This window comes from Microcebus murinus, chromosome 20, assembly GCF_040939455.1.
Source record: "Microcebus murinus isolate Inina chromosome 20, M.murinus_Inina_mat1.0, whole genome shotgun sequence".
Lineage (NCBI taxonomy): Eukaryota > Metazoa > Chordata > Mammalia > Primates > Cheirogaleidae > Microcebus > Microcebus murinus.
This window is the reverse complement of record NC_134123.1, coordinates 13685593-13704301: the sequence shown is the minus strand read 5'-3', so window position 1 is coordinate 13704301 and position 18709 is coordinate 13685593. Positions and strand designations below refer to the sequence as shown.

Below are 18709 nucleotides of genomic sequence, written 5' to 3'. Positions count from 1 at the left end.
CTACCACTTTTTAAACATGTTCGCCTTTGTGTTCTATTTCTGACTGTGGCCTGTCAGTCACCCAAACCTTTACTAAAAAGGCAAACAAACAAAACAAGAACTTGCCTTTTGCTTACTGCAATGTTTTTACGCTAGTTTAATTGACTTCATTCTTTTCACCTCAAGTTATCATCTACACACATGTCTAGTTTATCTCTTTCCTAATGATATCATTTTAATTCCTGCTAAAAACCTCCTAACTCCTCAGAGAGAAGCTCAAACTTTAACCAAAGGATAATCTGTGACCTGTGACAGGCTTCTATGAATCCAGTAGGGTCCCAATATATAGTCTTGTAACTCTCTGGCCCATCTCATAAATCTAGTGTCCTTTCTTCTCACTTCCCTCTTGCCTTAATCCTTGTTCTCCTTCCTTTGTCTTTTGAGCCCTCCATTCTAATGCTTAGTCTATTTTTACAAACTGTGCTAAAAAGAAATATAAGCCCAGCTACTGCATAAATATTTTCAGTACTGCATTCCATTATACTCATCCTCATTTCTCATTTTTCTCCAGCATCCATTTTAACTTTATGCCTTCAGTTTACTCATATAGAATTCTTCTCCTAGCAGCCCCCTTCATTGCCCTACACACAGCTGGCACACAATAGTTATAGAATCAACACTGCATGATTTAAATCACCATATCATTTAAATGTCTGGACCTGATAGAGTCACAGAGAAGAGCAGCATTTGTTTTTCTCAGAGATCAAAAGTGGAAAATTACAACTTGAAGATAGTTGTTATTTTTAAGGCCCCTTTGAGCAAGTGTTACAATGAATTCTTGCTGTTCATTCATGTGTACAAACTTATATAGCTGTTACTTTATCAACATAAGCGTATGTTGAAACATAGGTTGCATTGTTTATATGCATATTTGTTTGTTTTGAGGCTCTTCGAAAAATGACTATACAGTTAAACCATTAGCTTTCTATGTGACCTTGTGCAAGTCCTTTAAACTATCAAGAATTTAATTTGTTTGTTTGTTTTGGGGAGGGAGTATAGGTGATTATAAGATTTCTGGAACCAATTTAAACTAGGCATTTATACTTTCTATTGTTCAGTAAGCACTGGATGTTTTCTATCCCTCCTCTCTCTTCTTCCTGTAAAATAGAATTCCTGGTTTGTTTAAGACTTTACCTTTAAGACTTAGGGGCCATGGGCCAGCCCCAGGTCATCAGTTTATACTGACTGTTGTGTGTAATCATAATGCTCAGATTCTCTTTACAGATCTATCCATGGCCATATGACCATGGAAGGAAGTCTGCCAAGGGGCTTCTGCTTAGGTTAAATCACTCCTGAAATAAAATCCTACAAAAAATAATCTCTTTTTTCCTTTAAGATCCAAGATCCAGACTAAGTACTTGGATCACTGGTTTCTGTCTTAGGACAGTGACAAGAACTTGCATAAGGAAAAAAATATCACACATCATTGATGATAGAACAAAGGAAGAAATATGATATAAATGAGCCACTGAATTAATACATCATGAGATCTGCCTGTGGCTGGTGCTACTAATTTCTCCTCCATTAATATCAGCTCTCTCCTCTTCCTTTTAGTAATAAATTTCACTTCAATTTTATTAGGTCAACCATTTTCACAACGAAGTTTGGCTTTAAGAATGAGAATGTGACTGCGCGGCGACCCTCCAGTACCCTGTGAACATGGCGCTGCGAGCGGCGCGGAGCGTGCGACCTGTGCTCTGCAGCCTGCGCTCGGCCTCGGCGACCGCCGCGCCCTGCCCGCCCCGGCCTTGGCGGCTGGGTGCGGGCGCTGTCCGGACGCTGCGTACGGGACCCGCTCTGCTCTCAGTGCGTAAATTTACAGAGAAACATGAATGGGTAACAACAGAAAATGGTGTTGGAACAGTGGGAATCAGCAATTTTGCACAGGAATCTTTGGGAGATGTTGTTTACTGTAGTCTGCCCGAAGTTGGGACAAAATTAAACAAACAAGAGGAGTTTGGTGCTTTGGAAAGTGTGAAAGCTGCTAGTGAACTCCATTCTCCTTTATCAGGAGAAGTAACTGAAATTAATGGAGCTCTGACAGAAAACCCTGGACTTGTTAACAAATCTTGTTACGAAGATGGTTGGCTGATCAAGATGACACTGAGTAATCCTTCAGAACTAGATGAACTAATGAGTGAAGAAGCATATGAGAAATACGTAAAATCTATTGAGGAGTGAAAATGGAACCCTAAATAAACTAGTGTGAAATAACTTAACCCAGCATAGTTGTCTTAAATTAGTGGTGGACAGATGACTTAAAATAGCAACTACTCTCAAAACTGCTAATGGAAGAAAATACTCCTTAACTTTCTAATAATTTAGATAAACAAAATATGGATCTTTTTCACAATACTCTATGATTTTTAGACTAGGCTCTAGTGTTCAGAATTCACAATTATCCATGGTTGAAAACCAGTTATAAAAATCATGTAATTCAAGGGTAACATTGTTATCTTAAGCCTTATATAATACTGTAACTTGCTTACATCCATACCAGGATTTGGGCTGAAATACTTAATGGTCTTTCCATTGGAAATGATGGGGAGTATTGAAGTTTTTTCTTGGTTGTACAGTATCAAATGAAACAATATTATCTTAATTTTGCATATACTGCATTTGCTGGTGCTATTTTTATACAGTGAGCAACAGCTTTGCAGCAAAATAATAAAATATTCAACTTCATTAAAAAAAAAAGAATGAGAATGTGACTAGAACTGGCATGTTCTTCAAGTTTCATGCTACCTCTTTAAAAGGAAATTACTTGTTTTTGTACTTTTTGATACCCTAACTTATGGGCTAGAATACATATATTTAGCCAGTGAGCCAGGAAGGAATAGAAGAATGAATATATCATCATGAGGATCCTGGAGTAACGAAACAGAACAAATTTTGGGAAGGAATGACTTTATAGAGCACAGCTGCTTACCTGTCCTGAGCAGTCCATGGAGAAATAGATCTCTTATCTTGTTAAATCATTGTATTTTGAGATGTTATTTTTTATAAAAATTTTATCTTTACCTAACTAATATACCATGCTTCAACGGGACTCCTTGATATGTGAGGTAACATATTTCCTTTTTACTTAAGTCAATTTGAATAGTGAACTTCTGTTATAAGCTGCCAAAATCTTTCTAATTGGTACAGTCAAATTTCACATCTGTGGCATGTGTGTGAATAAAGCAAAAAAAAAAAAAAAGAAAAAAAAGCTTTTGTAAGACAACTACTGAAAATTAATGTCCAAAGGACATTTCAAGGTGGATTGAATCAATACTTCAATACTTAGGAATTAAAAAAAATTATTAGGCTCACATTTTGAGATTTTCCAATTGTTTGCATACCTTCATGAATAATGGAAATAGAAATGCGTGTCTGTAAATGTAGTAGAAAATCTAAGAAGAAATTAGAAAACTTAAACAAGTCTTCAAAGGGGTACATGCTGTGGGAAAGTTATTATGATTCAGAATTGAAGATCCAGGGAGATTACAGGAGTCTTTTGAATCCCTGATGAGACAGCCCAATGAGACACATGAAGTAGCTAAAGTTTTCAAGAAAAAGGCCAACTGGCATTTCTCAATGATAGTGGTGACTAGCTATGAACAGTCACCTGGTGTGATGGGGCAAAAAATCTCAGAAGCTCTTTTTCATCACCTGAAAAATTAGAGAGCTTCTAAAATGTTTGCTATTTGTGATCATCTAGGTCTCTATAAATGTGGGAGAGTCTTCCTTTGCTCACCTTGTGTTGTTCCATAAACAAACTGAAAAACTTCAAGGTTGACTGTGCCACAGGGCAGATACTTACTATTTGTGAAAAAAGAGTTTTTAGAACTGATCAGTATTTCCACGTGGCATGTACTGAAGTAGTTACAGATGTACCACATATAGAAAAAAAGAATTCACTTAATTAATAGCAGATATATGAATGTGTGATGCTGCCGTTATTAAGTATCACTATAGATCTCAGGTACAACATTTAAAAAAGAAAATAATGTTTGTGATTATCAAGTGAACCAATGTTGGGAAACTGTGCAAAATAGTTAAAATCAGGTTGTGGTAGGAAAATATCCCTCTCCTCCCCTGACAAGCAAAAATAATTTTGCTCTAAATACCCACAGTCTAACTTCTTAATCTGATGAGTCATAACATTCTAGAAAGACAAGAACTTCGCCTGATTTTTACTGTTTGTTTTCTACTCAAACATTTGGGAAATGATAATGCATATAAATCCCAAATCCAAAAACTCTCTTCATTATCATATCCCACTTATTCAGAATTCTGAATATTAAAAGTGACAAACATCAGAATACCAAACATGTTCCAGATACATTCTTAAATGTTTCATATGTATTATCTAATATTCTGTTAATATCTTTATTTAATATATGAAGAAAATGACTTCTGAGCAAATATAAATGTTACAAATTATTAATTGTTACTCATTATGAGATACATAAATATGCCCCATCTCGTGGAGAAAAGGCAATTTAGTGGAAAAAGTTCATTGTTAAACTACAAGAATTAATGCCATCCAACTTTTAAAAGAGGAAAGGAAATAATGACAAAATTAAAATAAAATGAAAAGAAAAAAATGCAGTTATTCAACAGAGCTCATTATCTTGCTTTTTTTTTTTAAAAAAAAACCTATGAACTTCAAGTAAGATAAAATATATAAAATTTGATAACATGTAAAAAATAATTAAAGAAATGATGGTCAGAAAGGGAAGAGCAAGCTGCCATCAATGAAAAATGCAACCTAAGTGAGGTCATCATGATTATCTCTCTTTTGAAAACAATGTAGCATTAGAATTTAAAAAATCATCATCATAAGATGAAGTACTAAAGCACACAAACACTTTCACTTGGTGCCATTTACAAATATTGTGTTCCTGGACTTAGATGTGCCATCCTTGAAGGGTGAGAATTACCAAACTCAAGACTAGTGTCACCAAAGGTAAGAGACTTATAGTCCCTCACAATAATTGGATTTCTAGGAATGGGAAAATATAAATATGCCTTTTCTTCCTGCCTAAACAAAGAGCAATGAAACAAGTGTTTGGTGTTGAGGTGGGAATGAGAAGGGAAAGAAAAGAAAAGAATGTTCCTGAGAAGTTTTGGCCACAGTTTGACTTTCTGTTGGTTTATATGTAATTTGGGTAGGCCAGGGGAACTCAAGTCATAAACTTGATTTTAGGTGGTAACAAAATGGTAGTTCCCTCAGATATCTAGTAGAATTAAACACTCATCTTTTTGTAAAAAGGCATATTTATTCCAGGCCTCAGGAAACTGGCACAGAGTTTCAAGAGCAAGGATACACAAAGATAACTGGCCACAAGAAGAAAGAAGACAATTTGAGTGAGAACTGGCAGGAAAAAAAACAAACAAACAAACAAACCAAAACCAGAGGACAGAAGAAGCCATACATTGAATTTTAAATATTATTTAAATACTGTTAATATTGACCAATATTATAAAACAAACAAAAACAATGCTAACTATTTTAAACAAGTAAAAAATAAGTTTGAAAATGTGAGCAGGGAGAAGCAAATATGAGGTAACACAATATAAATTCTAGAAAAAAAATCTAATTTAATAACTCAGGGAGCATGTCTGATGCTAGAATAGACAAAACAGAAAAGATAAATAGTGAACTGGAATATACATAAGTCAGAAGTATCTAGAATTCCGTACAGAAAGACAAGACATAATAAACTCAAAGAGAAGTTAAGAGATACAGAAAATAGAATGAAAAAATCTGGGTAGTCCTAAAACAAAAAAAGGGTACAAAATAAGGTCAGGACAAATATTAACAAGATTACAGCTGGCAATTTTGCAGAATGAAAAACAGCATTAATCCTCAGCTTCAATAACCCCAACATTTTTCAAAAAGGATAATTCAAAATAAATCTACAATCTGATAAACTTTAATAAAGCAGAATTAAAAACAGAAAAAAGGCAAGTTTTAAAGGGAAGAAGAGAAAAATGAAACACTACTCTCAAAGAAACAAAAGTTTGACTGGCATCTTACCTCACAATAGGAACAATGGAAGGCTGAGAAAGTGGAATGATATCTTCAATGTGAAAAAATCACAGAACGCAAAACACAAGTGCCAACTTAGAATTCGATTATAAATAAAATTATTCTTCAGAAATAAAGGTGAAATAAAGATATTTCAGACATACACAAATAAAAAAGCTCTGTCTATCCTCAGAACTACCGTGTTTCCCCCAAAATAAGACAGGGTCTTAAATTTATTTTTCCTCAAGAAGACACCCTAGGGCTTATTTTCAGGGGATGTGTTATTTTCCCCTCAAAGCCTCAGCTTGCAGCACGTATAGGATGGCCAGGACCTGACAAGGGGAGCCCACCTTGTTGGTGGGGCTGCCCACACCTTTCCAGTCACCTCTGGGATAATAGTTGTCATGATGGGGCAGATGAGAAGGGCTGCTCGTCTTCTTTACCGCTCCTTGACAAAATGCATGGGTTGGGCAGATGTGCTGCATAGCCATGCCAATCACTAGGTCTTATTTTTGGGGTAGGGCTTATTTTGTGCAAATGCTTAGAAATCCTACTAGGGCTTATTTTATAGGTAAGTCTTATTTTTGGGGAAACACGATACACAAAAAGTGATTCTAAAGTATGTGCTTCAGTCAGACAGAAAATAATTCCAGACAGTAAAATTTTCCCAATGGAATGAAGACCAGATAAGTAATGTGTATAACAATAAACACTGAGCATATATAGCAAAAATAATATTTTGTGAAATATAAATTAATTAGAATGAAAACACACAAAAGCAGTACATATAACTAGGAGGAGTGTAAATATTTACATTATGCAGTTTCTGTGTTATTCAGGAGGAATTGATTGACATTAAAATTTGATAAGTTAAGGATGAGTGTTTCATTTCCAGAGTAGTCACAAAGTTTCGGAATTAGAGAGCATATCTACCACACTAGTAAAGAGGAAAACTGGTTAAAGACACTCTCAGTCAGTCAAAATTGAATAAGAGAGAGAAATGACAGAGGGAAAGAAAGAGAGGGAGAAACCTAGAATAGACAGGACAATTAGCACAAAACACTCGAATGATGAATTCTTATATTAGCTATAAATAAAGCTATATAACCAGCTCCTATGATTAAGGATCAAAGAATGATGATGAGGAAAAGACATACCAGATAGACAAAAACGGAACTTTCATCACCAACAGAACCTACTTAAAAGAAACTAAAGCAAGTTCTTCAAGAAAAAAGAAAGAAATTCCAGATAAGAGGTCTGAGATACAAGAGGAAAACAAATATTATGTTAGCATATTTAAGCAGACATGAAATATATAAAACAGTAATAACACACTGGAAATTAGGTGACTAAGCAAAGAAACAAAAATAATAACTTCAGATAACAGACTGCAGAAATGGTGTTAAAGTGTTCCAACTTAGGTGGTTCCTACACTTCCCATTTCTTGCATGTTCAGGTCAGGGCTCCTTAACTATCTAGTGCCTTTGTACATGCTATTCCCTCAACCTGGTTATCTTTTCTTCCTTTTTTTTTTTTTTTTCTTATCTTCAAGTATTAAAATACTAACTCAAAATTTTACTCAGATGATGTATTCTTCTGTGACCTAAAATAAAATCCTAAGGCTCCCCAACACCCACTGCCTTAATGGACCCCTTGTTGGCCAAGAGGATACCCTAATCCTGAGCGGTTGGCCAAGAGAAGGAGGTCAGACATGTCTCATGATGCCCCCCTCCCTTCTTGTAGATATCATCTGAAACTCATTAAAAGGCCTAAGGCTATGCAAGACAAACCTACAGGTCCTCAATTTACATAACAAATCACTGAGTCTGGATATATGTCTGGTGGCTTGTCTCAGATAAGGAACAGAGTTCCTTATCTTAACTTAAAACATTCCAAGCCTTTAGACAAAGCTTCATTTCTTTAACCAATTGCAAATCAAAGAATCTTTAAACCCACCTATAACCTGTAAGCCCTTCCCCCTTAGAAATGTCCTACCTTTTTGGGCCAAACCAATGTATCACTTCCGTGTATTGATTTATGACTTTACACGTTAATTCCTATCTCCCTGAAATGCATAAAATCAAACTGTAACCCAACCACTATGAGTCCACTTGCTCAAGGCTTCTTGAGTGTGGCTCTGGGCAATGGTAATCAAATTTGACTCAAAATAAACCTCTATAAATTATTTTACAGAGTTTGGCTTCATTTCTGTTGACACTTCCAAATTGTCCAAAATGCTTGTCTTCCTCAATACCATAATCCTATGTGTTAAATTCTGCTTTAACACTGAGTGTTACTGTTACTCTGTATTCATGTTATTATTCCTCAAAATACTTAATGTTTTTAATTAGAAGCAAATATATACATATACAAATGATTGGATATATTATATATGCACAAATAAATATTTGCTCCAAATACAGTTCAGTAGCATAAACATGTATAACTGATGCTTGCTAGAGGCTTTATTGTTATCTCATCAGATAAAATCACACAGCCTAAAGTATTTATGCTTAAACACATGTACCCCAATATTTTATTAGCTTACTGCTTACAAAAAATATAGCAGGCAAAATACAGTATTAATATTGTTTCTATCCAGGGGTTCTAAGAACAAACAGATTTTATGGCTTCAAAAATGCCAATCAGGAAATAAAGGAAAAGTGAAACCCATCATACTTTAACTAAGTTCTTTGGAACCCCAGACAATAACTTTTATCTTGGATTTCCTTTCAAACGAGTACTTAAGCTAACTTTTGTGTAATTCCACGTTGTTGCTTATTTTTAATGGAAATTTAGAAAATGACCATTTCCTCTGTGTGATGCCCTAGTCTTTTTAAATCTTTAACAGAGACTAAAGCAGGGGTCCTCAAACTACGGCCCGCTCTTGCCCAGGACCTTTATCCTGCCCTCCGGGTGTTTTTGTCCCCACTGCCTGTCCTGCTTAGCGGCTGACTCGTCCCAGGCCCACAGTACGCATGTGTAGAATGTGCACCGCGCTCTCCAATGGCTCTCCAATGGTCTGAGGGACAGTGAACTGGCCCCCTGATTAAAAAGTTTGAGGACCCCTGGACTAAAGAATAAAAATAACACTAAAATCTCAAAACCATGAACAGAAAGTATAGCTATAAATCAAGTATAATTATTCAAACACTAAATCCCAACTGATGATGTCACATGGGACAATACCCCTGATTCTTTCACTCTAATCCTTAAAGAAGACTTTAGTGAGAAAAATGCAATAAAAAATAACCAAAGTGAAAGAGTAACATAAGAATCTGCCACACGCTTTATTCAAGAATGATTTCCTGAAAGTCTGTAATCTTTGGTATGGGGAAGCTTGACAAAAGAGTAGGCCTACTAAAGGTAAAAATATTTATGGAAGTAATTGGCAAAAGGTATGGATGATAAATACCAAATCAGTAGAATATATAAAGCAACTGAAGCTTGAGAAGGACAGATCATGAAAGAATATTATCTTTTAACTTCTTTAGAAGTACTCCTTATAGGAACCATTCTTTGCTGCAGTCACCAGAACACAGTTTCCAGGAGTTTCACATATCATTGAAACTATATATAACATTATACATTAATGATATATATATATATATAACATTATACAGAAAATATATATAACATTATACACTCAGCACTACAAGATAATGATTCAAGATGATTCTCTTAAGTTTCTTTCAAATTAAACCACTTAGTACAGTATTTCATTTATAAAGTTAAACCACTTAATACAGTAAGTATTTCATTTATAAAGTTCTGCTTCTTAGACATGACCTATTAAGATATATCTTGAGTCTCTTCCAAATTACTCAGCCTGTGCTGAATCATTAGTAAAACCTAACCTGTTGTGACATAGATTTTGAAAAAAATCAATGTTGAAAATGAAGTGTTTATTGTATTCTTAATTTTTTATCCTATTTTCTGCCTGTCATACATGCCTACAGAAAGGATTGCCTGAGAAGCAGGAAAATAACTGCTATCAAAATATCCTCCTGATCAATATTTTTAATTTTCCAAAACAATGTGAATAATAAAAATAAATATTAATGATAATGGGGATTATTATTTTTAATGATTACTATTATTATCGTGATTGTTATTTTAAAATCAGACACTTACTTAATAGACTTTAATTATTTATTCAATCATTTTATCATCCCTCTCCAAATTACTAAACTTTTTGTCATAAATTCCGTTTTATTTACAGTAAATGAAAAATGTATGTCTTGTAAAATTGCTTTTTAAATTCATTTTTTAAATAAGCATAGTGACAACTAGGGGATTTGAGTCTATGTAGGGCTCAAAAGCAAAGAAATTTGAAATTTCTCCAGGTATGAAAAACTAAAATAATCTCAGTGATAACTGAATATTAATAGATCTTTTTTCTAGACCAAAACACCACAATAATCTCTATATATACTTGTAATATACAAATACATGAAATGCTGAAAGGAAACAAATACATTCTGAAATTTTCTAAGTTAAATGTTATATCTTGACTTAATGGTTCAGAAATCCCAGGTTCTATAAATTAATTTTCTTCCTAAAATTTCAGGCTATAATCTCCCCCAGGTGCTACTGATGGTGTAGTCCATGACACTGCTGATTATTTTATTGGTAACTGGGTAATGGCTAAGTGCTAAATACAAGATTACTATGCCTAGCAATTGACTAGAAACAATAATGCCTAAGCCAAACCTTAAGTTTTATTTTCCTATCTCCTACATAATGAACCTACACACGATCCTAACACCAAGAGCGAAAACAACCATAATCATTACAACTATCATTTATTAAGCATTAACTACATGCCAAATAATGCCATAAACTCTTCACAAAGATTTTCCAATTTAATTCTGTTTTTTTCTTTACTTTTTTCCTTCTTTTTATCATTTCTTCTTTCCTTTTTCCATGTTTCTCCCTTCCTTCTACAACTATCAGTCTAAGACCAGGGATATAGAAGTCAATAAGGGCCAGGTGTGGTGGCTCACACCTGTAATCCTAGCACTCCAGGAGGCTGAGGCAGTTGGATCATTTGAGCTCAGGAGTTTGAGACCAGCCTGAGCAAAAGCAAGATCCCCCCCACACACACACTAAAAATAGAAAGAAATTAGCTGGATAACTAAAAATATATAGAAAAAAATATCCAGGAATGGTGGCACATATCTGAGAGGCTAAGGCAGGAGGATCACTTGAGCCCAGGAGTTTGAGGTTGCTGTGAGCTAGGCTGAAGCCAGGGCACTCTAGCCTGGACAACAGAGTGAGACTCTGTCTCAAATAAATAAATAAATAAATAAATAAATAAATAAATAAATAAATAAATAAATAAATAAATAAATAAGTCAATAAGATTTTCTACTCTCATGAAACCTATATTCTTTTGTAATTAGTTGAACATGACAACAAACAATACTCAATCAATCAATCAATAAGGTAATTCCAGATAGTATAAAGCGCTTTTAAGTTAATACAACTTGGAAATGTGAAATCTAACAGCATGTACCTATTTGGGAATGCCTATATAAAGGTGGAGTGGTTCTTTACATAAGGTTGCCAAGAAGTATCTTTCTGAAAACACAGGATTCGAGGTTCATCATACATCTGGCAAAAGACCAAGGTATCTGGTGGAACAAACTTCCAAAACAAAGGAAAAGCAAATGAGAATCTTTGAGGTAAGAATCAGCCTGACATGTTGGCAAGGCCAATGTGACAAGATCAATGTGTTGGAAGGAATAGTCAAGAGTTACACTGTAGAATTTTGAAGACCTTAGGACAACATTCTCATTTTACCTCCAAACTGATACATAACTCAATGATTTTTTAAAGTTCCTATGGTTACTTCTTCTTTCAATTTAATATTTATTGTTATAATATTCATAATGATACTTTTAAATTAATAAAATACATTTATAAATGTTCTTTCATTGGTCTTCACATCAGACCAGTGAACAATTTTTAATCTATATATATGGAAATTTAGGTTGAAGGACTAGCCTAAGGTTTAAAAGCTACTAAAGTTTAAGCCAAGGACAAGAATCCAGGGTTTTGAACTGCATATGCTCTTTCCACTACACAAAGTTTGGTCTTTTCCTTTGAGTTCCAACTCAAAGTAAAAAAGATTTGAAAGTATGTGTTTGAAATTGATCTAAAACCCAGGGGAATAGGATATAGCATTCTATCAGTTTTACAAATATGAATATGCTTATAACATTGATTCAAAACCAGATGATCAATACTTAGAAAATTCTTATCTGTGCAGATTGCACAACCCATATAAATTGGGCAAAAACTACCATTAAGATAAAATATTGTAGGAGTCTTTCTTTTTGCACATGTTGTAATTCAAAAAAGATGCCAGATTGCCTGGAATTTCAAGTATTGATGTTTTAATGAGTAGACTATTTTCTCTAGTGGAGCACATCCAATTAAATTTAGCATTCAGTCATTTGCTAAAGGGACAGTCTGCAGCTTCTAATTGATTCCACTTCTCCTTTGCTTTCCTCTCCATTCCCAGATGCCAGGTTGATGACTTGTTTGTTTTTCTAAGAAGCTCTGAATATCTCACTGGGACACCTATTCATGGAAGAGAAGTCAAGGATCTACCATATTTAGTATTTCTCCCAATTTTTCTCAGATCTTCCTAGCCCTTCCTTTTTATTTGCCTTTCATCAGGTGTTAAAAATTTGAATTCCTTATGATTCAGCCTTAACCTTTTCTTTCATTCATTTCTTTGGTCATTGATTCATCACATACTTATTGACTGCCAACCAGGCACTCTGCTGAGAGCTAAGGAACACCAGTGATTGAGGCAAAAAGTCCTGGAACTTTGAAATTTATTGTAAAAACTTGTAACAAAAAGTCAATGAATAAATGTAGAATAAAATATACCTGTAGAGGTAATTGCTAGGAGTTAAAAAAGAAAAAGTGAGAAAAAAAAAACAAGAAAAAGAAATGAGATAAAAGGGGGAAGGGGACAGTGATTGTTGATGGGGTGGTTATAAAGGTATTTGTAAGCAGGTAAGATTTGCACAGAGGCCTGAATGAAAGAGGAGCAGGACATTTTAAGATGTTAAGAAATAATATTCTAAGTGAGATAATAGAAAATATATGCTTCTAATACACACGTAGTTGACTATGTTCCAGCAATGGCAAGAAGGCCAGTGTATCTGAAGAAAAATAACCAAAAGGTATAACAGAAAGAATGGCCTGGAAAAAAATGGCAAAAATATTTTCTGTCTCTAGAGCTTGCATCCCTGCCTCTGGCCAGTGGTTGGGAGGGGCAGGGTAAGTATTTTGTTTATTTGTACAACAGGAGATGACCCAACCTGACCTGGTAAAGGGAGAATCCTAAGTGGAGGTCACTGAGATTGTCTTCAGTAGAGAGGAGATGATCAGAATTATCAACTATAATTGCCTGAAGCTGAGAACCCATCCTTTAAAAGCTCTGTTTTTCTGTGAATGTTTAGGAAAATTTGGGATTTTGAGACAAGAAGGTCTGCCATTTTTTCCTCCTTTGCTGGCAAAGTAAACTCTCTTTCCTTTGTCCTCAAACCACTTGTCTTCGTTCTCTTTTGGCCTCGTGGACAACTGCTGAGTTTTCGGTAACAAGGGAGAAGGGTGAAGGTTGTGATCAGGGAGATGGTAAAGATGGCAGGCTCTAGGACAAGGTGTGGGATTTATTCTCACTAAGAAGGCGCAACACTGGCCATCGGCACACCATCGTGCACAGACGGACTGATGTGTTCTGATTTTCAATTTTAACAGATCACTCTGACTTTCAGGTGAAGAATTTACTGCAGACATAGAAGAGTAAAAGTAGGAATAAACACAAAAAAGGAAGTTATTTCAATATTCCAGGGGAGATATCACTCAAGAATAACTAGAGTGTTTCTTCTGAAGCTGAGAAACTTGCCCAATTTGAGGTTGGTTTTTAAATGAGAGCCTAGAGGGCTTGATCTTGGATTGGAAGAAAGATATGTGAAAGTGATGAAAGAGAATTTGTTTTTAGCCTGAGAAATGATGATGTCATTTATTGAAATGAGACAAACTTGAGAAGAAGTGGGATCCTGGGGTTGTGGAGGTGCTAGCTAGATAGTTAGGTTCTCCAGCTCTTTTTGATATAAGAGTTCCATGTTTTGGTGCTGTTTTGAGTAATTGCTCTACCTGGGAAGAAGGATAAGGGTGGGCACTCCATTCTTGTGCTGACCCACCCTTAATTCTATCCATAGCAACTGCTATACCTGAGGAAGGAGGGCATGTTTTATCAATCTGGGGATTACCCAGCCTGGCAATAATAAGATTTAGAAAGTGACCTAAAGTAACCTAAGGGTAAAAAAATATGCCATTAGCTTGAAACTAAATTCTGGTTCATCCCCCACCCCACCCCTAGGTGGGCTTTCTTAGAGGGAACTCCTACATGCAGATGGAATTTTGAGGATACCTGTTGATCATTTGAACATCCTACACCTCCCAAGAGCCTGCCTACAGACTGAGCTAATAAAAATAAACAATCCAAGAAGTCAGAAGAAGTGAGTGGGTCAGTAAATCAGTGAGTTGGTCTGTGTCTCTCCTCTCTCAGAGACGGATTCATTTTATTCTACAATAAAGAGCTACTCTTGCGAAACTGCTCTCTGCCTGAGATTACTCCATTCATATTGGACTTGCTGGCGATTTTTCCAGGAAAGGAGTCAGAGGACCGAGATAATAGTCTAGACTTGATGCTTTGGTGTTCCTGGTCATTCTTCAGCTAATAGCACACCAAGAACTGAAGGTAGACTCCAACCCTGACAGAGGCAGGAACAAGATTTTGTGTAGAAATCAAGACATTTTTATTCGTTTTGAATTGGTGAAATTCCATATGCATATTTGATATCTACACAGAGATATGGGATAAGCAATTGGATATACAAATCTGGTGGTTGGAGGAGAGAACTATACACTTTTCCCTAGTGAATTCTACTCTGCCTCACCTTCCTCAGGCTCAATTCCTTTTGAGTAAAACAACTGCCAGAGGCTTGAGTCTTTATGTTCAGATAGTCTAAGAGACTGGTTTTAGACTTAAAAATTATATGGCCTGATAAAACATTTATGCTACCCTTCTGAACTGAGGAAGTAAGAATAGGAAGGGAACTCTTTCTTAGTTTTGAATCCTCCAAGGTGTAATCTGATAGGCATACATAGATGACCCATAAATAAGTTCATTCAAATGACTCCTTGAGAGAAGTTTTTTTGTTTTTTTTTTTCAAATTGTCCTTTGTCAGTCCCTTAGAAATCATAGACTACTTTAGAAAGAAATTAATCTGAGTCTACTTCAAAATTTCACACCTCTGTAATCCAAACACTCACAGTAATGCTTCTGCCCTCTAGAAAATTTCTTATTTAAAAGTGTCAGATTAGAATAAAGAAAATCATACAATAAGACCAAATAAACTTGTTATTTATTCCTTTCTGCCTCTTACTAAATTTTGATTTTTTTACCAGCATGTATAAATTTGTGAGTGGGAAGGTCTTTCAAGTATATTTATCTCAGCCACCTTAATGCTTTTAAGCCTAAAAATGAAGAGAACAATGATATTAGTTGGAAGGTGTGGGTGAGCTAAGTGAGACAGCCTCTCTCAGTAACTCTAGGTGGGACCAAAAGCAAGCAGATTTTGTGGATTGTGGCACTTCTGGAATCTGATGTGTTTTGAAAGCTTTTCAAAAAGCAGTTTAATACAATCCATCAGTGGCATAATTATAGCAGAATCTACAGCACAATAAAATAAACCAATAAACCTTAATCCATTTCCATACAAATGTCCTTACTAATGAAATCAGGAATGATGAATAAAGACTGTGTACAACGGCAGTCTCTGCTCAAAAAAGGCTTCAGTTCTACACAAGTTCTCCATAGGTCTTTCAAATATTATGCCATTTATGCAATTACAATCAGCTACTATTCTCAGGGGTTAAAGGCTTCTGAAAAATAAATGGAGATACTGCTTCAGCAAAGACAGCTCAATCAATCTGAAAATGTTTCTGCTTGTTCATGAGGATGACATACTCTAATTTGTGTAGCAGACAATGGAGTTTCGTTAAAAATCATGATTTCACAACTCTTTATGTGATTGTCACATGAATGCATCCTGCTCCAATCTTGATGGGCTAAGCTTTGTATTTCTCCTGGATAGCAGCCAATATATTCCACTAGAAAGGGGAAGTGGAACCAGCTTTTCATGGTAGTTCTGAGAGGAGTGATTGGGAATATTATGAAGAATTCAAATCTTCTGATCAAAATGTACTTCCTTAAGGAAAAAACAGCATCTAAAGGCAGGACCAACAGGGGTAGGTGGGTGGATCCATAGAATAAGGAGAAAAACCAGTACAGATAATGAGGGCCCAGGTCTTGATTACAGTGAATATCATTACAAATGCCACTTGCAAATCAGCACAGGCTCCCTTGAACAGGTGAAGATTCCAGTCTCCACCCCCAATCAAGGCAAAATCCCACTTACACTAGCTTATAAGTGTAAATACTTCCCTTGATATGGAAGTCAATAGTCAATAATAAAAAAAGTCGATCTGTATTCTCTAACATAAAGTGGCTCTACATGGAAAGAATTTTGGTTCCTGAATAGTTAAATTTTTGGTGGCTGCCCAATTCCTGCTTAGTAAGACTAGATTAGATAGATTGAAGAAATGTGCTCAGTAGACTTGCTACAAGAAAATCCAGACACTTTGGGAAGGTACCTGAGGGTACCTGTAGCTGGGAAAACAGCATTAAGTAAGTCTAAATCTTGAACCAAAAGTTAAAAGAGATAACAAATGATGTTTTGTAAATAAGAACGGACAAAGACAGGATGGAGTGTAATACGGAAAAAAAAAAAAAAAAAAAAAGGATGCAAGCATGACATTCAGACCCAAGGCTGAATTTTCCTCCTTATGCTACTTAGAATGAGACAGTGCCAGTTGCTGAGGGTGATTATGTAGAATGTGTCCACAATTGGAACATACTTTAAAGTAAAAGATAGCCCTCTTAGTAAAGGTAGCTCTCACAGCATTCACTAGGTGGCCAAAACAGGTCAGGAATTTATTCAGAAGATGTAATTTTCTACCCGAACAAAGTCAAGCATACTTTTATCAGTCTGATGTGTCCATCTCTTTCTGGGAAGATTTTTGACCTCTGAGATTCTTGACAATGTAGCTTCTTCCTTGAGTTGTGAGGGATCTTGGCAGATTCCCATGGACTATTTGGGGAGTCACAATAAGCCACTCATTTCTCAAGACCATACCAAACACACAGATAAATAATAAGTACAATGTGAGAGGCACACTCTTAAATGTGGCAGCCCTGGTGGACATTTTGGAAGATCTTATACTCAAAGTCATGCACTTGCAACCAGCATGGAAAATGTCAACTTTGCAAGATGAAAATGATGGTTTATAATCTAGACACTAACAATAAGAGAGAAACAGAATGGAACCAAGCCCAGAAACTAAGGTCATGGACTAGCAGTCTAAATCTGTCACATGTGGATTATTATATTATCTTTGATAACCTCTCTTTATCTTTAATGATTGTTGGGATACCCAAAAAACTATTTTGCTGTGCTACAACCATGATCTCAAAGACATTCTCTCCCATTTTGCTAATCCACCTGGAATTCCACCTCCCCTTTAAAAAATTATTTAAGCATTAGCTCTTCCTCGGCCCACACCCTCTTCCCATAGGTGGTGGGAATCATGTTTTTAGCTTGGTTATTTTTTATAATGTATGTATCTCTGATACTTTTATACGTTGATGACTTCGCTAAATGAGTTTCTTGTGGGCCTGGCTTCTACCTTCCTTATTTTTGTTCAGCAATTAGTGTTGTTCCTGAAAGTTCAAGGATTCTCAGGAAATTCGTTAAATGTATTTTGAAGTGCATCATATAATGCACACACCCATCACTTTTTAAATACTATTGCTAATATTATCAAGATTGCAAGACCAAATGGCTTTTTGTGATCAATGAAGAGTGTTCTGACTTATTTAGTGACTTTGTGCCCAATAATCTTGACCATTCAGTTGGAGAGCATGCTACTTGTGATTCTATCTGTTGTCTAATTCATGCTCACTGGGTGATTCCCCTATAATCCTCACCTTAGTCTTTTCTCTCTTCCCTTTCCTCTGAAAAGGTCTTAGTAAGTAAGAGTGTTAAGAATGTCCTGAAAAATAGAGTATCACACTACATTCTCAAGGAATTTATACTATGACATAATAGAGTCATTCTCTCTCCTTCATGAAAGATTGTTTTCTTTTAATGATATTTTAGCTATTAACTTTGCATGTTAAAAATATACGGTACTAAGTAAAGCCAATAAAGATGTTACATAAATATGACAACGGTAATAATAATGCTAATGTTAGTATACATTTATCTTCATGGAATTATGTGATTCAAATGTAAAACAAAAACAAAAACAAAAACAGTTGTGAGGCCAGTTGGTGAGGAACACAGAAGAATAGATAATTTTTCAATTTGTCTGGGGCCAAAGGCTCAAGATTTCCCCTAGGAACAAGTTTTTTTTTTTTTTTTATTAAGTAGTGTCATTTAAATTGAATATCCATAGAGAAGCTATGTGTCTAGATTTTTATACAGAATCCTTCATTCAAATTGT

General features: G+C 35.4%; 1 pseudogene; it reads left to right on the top strand.

Moving 5' to 3' along the window:
* The first annotated feature begins 1667 nt into the window (after positions 1-1667).
* LOC105862403 (glycine cleavage system H protein, mitochondrial pseudogene) lies at positions 1668-2714 on the top strand (annotated as a pseudogene).
* The last annotated feature ends 15995 nt before the right edge of the window (positions 2715-18709 follow it).